Genomic DNA, 6,408 nt, shown 5'->3' on the forward strand with positions numbered 1-6,408 from the left:
AAACTTCATACACGAAGATGGTTATAATACAGGCAGGCATGCAAGTATCATACAAAGATTTGTAACAACCAAATTTACAATCGCACACCGGTCACCTCACATCGGATAGTTCCTATCTATAAGCTATACGGTTCGTCTGTCAACGTAAACCAGCAGCAAAACACTCTCTGCTCAAAAGTGATCGTGCTTCGGCCGCTCCGCATCTCCCTAGCCCCCTGTTCTGCTCTGATCTCGACCTCCAAGCCAAATTCTCCTCACAGACTAGCTGCCGATCTCTACAAATGGAGATGGATGCTGGCAGTAGTAGTAGGAGTATGAATACAAGGAAGAGGAAATCAGCCGCAATCTAGGTTAAGGGCTAACCAGCTCCGGTGCCGGCGCTAGGGGTTGAACATGATGGAGGCAGAGAGGGTGAAGACATGCAAATGATATGGTGTTGGAAATCTTATGAAAATGCGCTACTTTTTCATGTTTAAAGTTTTTTCTAATTTTGAACGGTTCAAAAGTAATTTAGAAAACAGTCCAAGTTGCACCGAGTTCGTATTTTCGAGCTAATTTTTTAACCGTGCGTCCAAATGTAGCAAATGATATGGCGTTGTAAAGCTTGAGGAAATGTGAAACTATTTGGTATATATTTTTTCTCCCAATTCCTTACTGTTTTAAATCAATTTTGAAAATGGCTAAAACATATTTTCCCCGTAATTTCTACAAATTTTATTGGAATGAGGCAAATAATATACCGTTTAACAGTTAAGAAAAATGCGAAACTTTTTGATGTTGATGTATTTATCTGATTCCTAGCCGTTTTCAAGTAATTTCAGAAATGGTGAGACTATTCGTTCTTCATTTATCGCGAAACAGATTCTTCGAAAATGCACCGCGTGAAGAACCTGAACTTTTCAGCATGTCTACTTGAACTTCACCCTATTTTTCACATGCTTTTTTTTGCCCGTAGCTCTCCATCCACTCACCGAAACACTCATCGAAATTGAGTAAGTAATATACCGGTGGGAAGCTGATGTAAACACGCAACTTTCCCGTGTTGATCGTTTTTTCATACTCGTGGCGTTTTTAAAAGTTTTTCATCTCAAATTTATTCACTATAGTAGTCGAACTTCCTACTGTTTTCACGTTGAACTTCTGTAACGTATTTTCGTTTGTAATTTTCTTATTCATTCGTCAGTGTTAGACAAATGATATTCCTTTTGTACAAACCTCTCTCACAATATTTTTTAAAACTTTCTCCGACCGAGGACTTGAACTTATAACAACAACAAAATTGGACCTTGCCTTTTACTTCATTTTTCTCATATTAAACATACACCATGTCGTACATGAACTTTTTCCATTTTTAAAATTTGATTTTTTATTTTCTTTTCAGAATCAAATTTCTCCCAAATAATAACCGAAGTTCTTTGTGGATTGAGATAATATTTTAAAACACAAAACAATTTTCTTCTTTGTGTTTTCGAACATCGGAACCTTTTAAGCTTTTATTTTTCTATACTTTTATTTTCACCTGAAAATGCATTCCTTGGAGTACTTGAACTTCTCGTTGTTTCACTATGAACTTCTTTCAACATATAGTAATTTTTTGAATACATAAAAACATATTTTAAATGGTATACATGAAAATTTTGAACCGTTCATCAAAATGTGGCACATAATATACCGGTGGAAAGGTTATGAATAGTAGCAAGTTTTTCATGTGACATGTAATACAAATTCGTTGCCGTTTGAGAGCAGTTTTTAAAATGGCAATACAATGTTGCTTTTTTGCCTTTTAAAACATGTAAATGAACGATGAACGTCTCGTAAATATAATTTTTGAACCGTGCAGGGTGGAGCACGTGAAGTTCTTGCAACAAACCTTTTAGGCTTTTAGTTTTGTAATATTTCATGCTCTTCTGAAACGCATTCCGTGTAGTAGTTGAACTTTCCGTTGTTTTCACCTTAAACTTCTGTCACGTTTTCGTAATTCCCCACATATACATCGGAATTGCACAAATAATATACCTTTGCAAACCTGCTGAAAAGATATAACTTTTTCTAATATGGTTAAGCTTTTGTTTTGAACAACATGCACCATTTTGTTTTAACCGTTTTTTAGAATAAGAATATTTATACACCTTGAAAAGTTGTTGAATATGAGAATTTTTTTAATGTATAGCATTTTTATTTTAAATTTGTAATGGATTGAGAGAATTATTTTAATTCACAAAACAACATTTTTTGTGTGTTTTTGCACATGTAAATACATGGTGAACCTTTTTCACAAGTATTTTTGAACTTCCCCTCGCCAAGCATTTGAACTTCTCGCAACAATTTTTTTAGAGTTTAACTTTTATTTATTTATTTTTCTCATATGAAAACACACACCATGAAGTACGTGAATTTCTCGCAGTTACGAATTTGAACTTCTCTCTGTATCGCTTTAGTAACGAAAAAATCCAAGTTTTTTTATAGACATCAAACCGATCTAACTTTTTTATTTGAACTTCTTCGTGTGTTTTTTAGAAACATGAAAATTAGAGTTTTGTTAGAAACATCGAACTTCTTCGTTATTTAAAATTGAATTTATTGGTTTTATTCTTTAGTAACTGGAAAAATCTGATTTTTCAAATAAATAGTAAACTGCTCCGCTATTTCAAATTAAACTTCTTGGTTTTATTCTCTAGTAACATGAAAACCTGACTTTTTTATGTACATTGAACTACCCCGTTCTTCGAAATTGAACTTCTTTGTTTTAATCTTTTAGCATTGGGGAAAATATGAGTTTTATAAACATCAAAGAGCTTCATATTTTTTTGGACTTCTTAGTGTTATTCACTGGCAACGAGAAAAGTCCTAGCCATGTAATAAATATCGAAACACATTTCATATAGGAGTTGACTACTCGCTATTTTAACTTTGAACTTCTGTCATGTTTTTTTGTTGTAATTCCTCACCCGTTCGTTGAAGTTGCACAATGATATACCTTTAGAAACTTGTTGAAAAGATGCCACTTTTTCTAATACGGTTAAACTTTTGTTTCATATAACATACACCAATTTGTTTTAACCGTTTATTTTGGAATATAGCAAATGGTCTACCCTTGAAAAGTTGTTGAATAGGAGGAACTTTCTTTCATGTAGAATTTCCCCGGGCACATCACTTGAACTTCTAACAACAAAATTTCTAGACTTTGCCATTTTATTAATTTTTTCTCATATGAAACACACATCATTCAGTACGTGAACTTCAAACTGGTATCACTTTAACTTCTTATTTTTTCTAAAAAAAACTTGATAGATCCTATCTTTGTTCTAATGTTTGAACTGCTCTCATTTAAAAAATTGAACTTCCTGGCTTTTACTCTTTAGGTGTGGGATAAATATATTTTATATAAACTTCGAATTGCTCTACTAATTTAACTTGAACTTCTTTGTTTTTGCTCTCCCAAGCACAAAACGGACAATAGCAAGCACAAATTTGTTTAGATAAAAATATGAGTTTTTATAAACTTCGAACTTCTCTATTATTTTAATTTGAACTTCCCTATTTTATTTTTAGAGAAAAATATGGTTTTCAAATAGGCATCAAACAATTTCTTTAATATTGAACTTCATACTTTTATTTTTCCTAGAATTGGAAAGAATTTTGAGTTTTCCATATACGTTGAACTAACCCATCATTTTAATTTCCAATTTTATTCTATTAGTAATGATGAAAATCTCTGTCTTTTATAAACATCGAACTCCTCCATTATTTTTAATTTGAACTTCCTTGTTTTATTCTTTTTAGTAGCAGGGAAAATCCTAATTTTGTAAATAAACCCCAAACCACTCTGTTTTTTAAAATTGAACTTGTAGTTTTTTGAGAAACGGAAAATCCATCTTTTTATAAACACTGTACTGCTCTATTTTTTAAATTTGAACTTCTTAGGGTTTATTTTTATTTGAAAAATTGGCACAAAGGTATACATTGTCAAGTACTAACAGATACACACGACACTTAAATTAAGAATAATTGAAGCCTCAAATGATCATTTAAGTACATGATGAATTTCCAAAATAAGCAACCCTTTTTCAGATGCATCATAGTAGATCAAATTTAGCTTCTTTGAAAATTGACATTTGTTTTTATTTTTTTGACATCATGCTTTGTCCAACATCGTTTGAGATGGTTTGGGCATATTCAGCACAGGCCTCCAGAAGCTCCAGTGCATAGCGGACGGCTAAAGCGTGCGGAGAATGTCAAGAGAGGGCGGGGTCGACCGATTTTGACATGGGAGGAGTCCGTTAAGAGAGACCTGAAGGATTGGAGTATCGACAAAGCGCTAGCTATGGACAGGGGTGCGTGGAAGCTTGCTATCCATGTGCCAGAGCCATGAGTTGGTTGCGAGATCTTATGGGTTTCACCTCTAGCCTACCCCAACTTGTTTGGGACTAAAGGCTTTGTTGTTGTTGTTGTTGTTGTTGTTGTTGTTTGACATCATGCTTTGTGGAAAACAATCTTCTTGTTTGCGAGTAGTCTTAAAAATGGCAACAATAGATAAAAAAAATTATACATCAAGAGCACAAAATGTAGAAGAAACTTCTCGAAATTCTCTCCACGGATGTCAAGTCAATTTTTTCATGAGCCAAATGCATAAACAATCGAAGAAGAAAAAGGCATACTTTTGTATAAAAAGACATGTGGTATCTCTCATTCCTCACCACACTCTGAATGAAAAAAGGTACAAAAACACATTTTCTGGATGGTTGGTCCTCCCTTGAGCTTGGGGAAATAACTACAGAGAACCAAAACTGATTTTTTTATGTTGGTGCTTCAGGCGAACGAATCCACCTGCTCCTTGAATTACTTCATCAGTAGGATAATACAGCGGACATCGACGGGCGTCTGTGCTCATATTTTTTCTTGTTTTTGGTGAAGTTTGTCTTTTGGCCTGCAGATTTGTAGTAGCATTGCAGGGCAAGCATAAAACAACCATCTTTGTTGAAATAAAATGGGTGAAAAATGACAGAGAGTATGAAATCAGAGGTATGAGGCTGAAACCTTCCTCGTCTGAGCATGGCAGGAGTGGGATTTCGGGGTTCCTGTAGTTGTGAACCTCCACGGGCCGCGTACTTGAACGGCCGGAGGAGGCATCGATGAACGCCGTGGTGCGGCAGTGAAGCTGCACCGGTAGGAGTCTGCGCAGTTGTGGGGGAGCCTCTGCCTGGCGGCATCATCAGGGAGACGGAGGCATATGTACTGTGCATTCATGTGTATAAAAGGTGAGCCCTTCAAGTTGGAAATCTTCAGAAACCATCCATTCATTGACGTCCTCTGAAATGTTCACAAGACAATTAGAATATCAGTTGGTAGAGAAAATATTGGTTTCACACGCAAGAGAGCAAAAAGAGATATTGATGGGAGGACGGGCACACGGGAGCGTAGATGGGGAACAACGCTCCAACCTGTCGATTACAGCCTGGAGGAGTAACCTCCCGCTGCCATCCATCTGTAGATGTAGGTTGAGTCCTCCTCTAGCTGCAGGCCGGGGCCTCCTCCTTCTGCAAGTGGTGGCGAGGTGGCTCGGTGGACGGCGACGGGGTGCGCCGGTGGGGAGCTTGGAGCACTGATCGGAGGTGAAATCTTCAAGAGAAAAGTCGATTAGTGCTCTCGCCGGCCACAAATGTCTCTATATCTCTCCATGAAACACAAGGCTTGATACAAGTACACAAAAACAATTAACTCTCCACGGCGTTGATGCATTTTTGGAAATATAAACTTGGAAGAAGACTGTGAAACTGAAACCATCTAACCAAAACATCAGTTTTTTGCACCTACACATACAGCTGAACTTCAGACACTGGCTACGAGCACTAGCTACCCGAGCTGTCGTCGAAGCCGAGAGAGAACAGAGGTGACTGGGCATAGCGAGTGCACCGGTGGTTGCCGTCGGTTGCCATCGATCTCACTCGTCTGTGGTCATCAAAACCCACGTGGTGTAGGGACGGACGGATCCCGCGGCCAAAATCCCAGCAGAGCCCAACCGGTGGGTGAGGAATTAAGAAGGGAGGAGGGAGACGACAGCAGGGGAGGGCCGCCGGTGAGACTCATGGTGGACGCGCTCCGGGCCGATCCGGTCCCAGTCCAAGCTGGTGTTTGGACCGGCCGCCGGCGGTCCGAGCTGGACCGGACTGAGAAGCATGGCGGTCCTGTTTTCAGGGACCGGACCGGCCATGGCGAAGCTCGGGCCGGACCGAGAGGACCGGCCAAGAGACAAGGCAGAGCGCGCACTGGAGCTCCGGCGGCGGCTGACCATCGGGGATGCGGCGCTAGAGGAAGCACAGCTCATCGGTGACATGTCCACAAGCTTCAGACGAACCATAGGAAGCTAGCAGAACAAATAAGATCACCAATGGCATCTCAACGGAGACG

This window comes from Triticum aestivum, chromosome 5A (genome assembly GCF_018294505.1).
Source record: "Triticum aestivum cultivar Chinese Spring chromosome 5A, IWGSC CS RefSeq v2.1, whole genome shotgun sequence".
NCBI lineage: Eukaryota > Viridiplantae > Streptophyta > Magnoliopsida > Poales > Poaceae > Triticum > Triticum aestivum.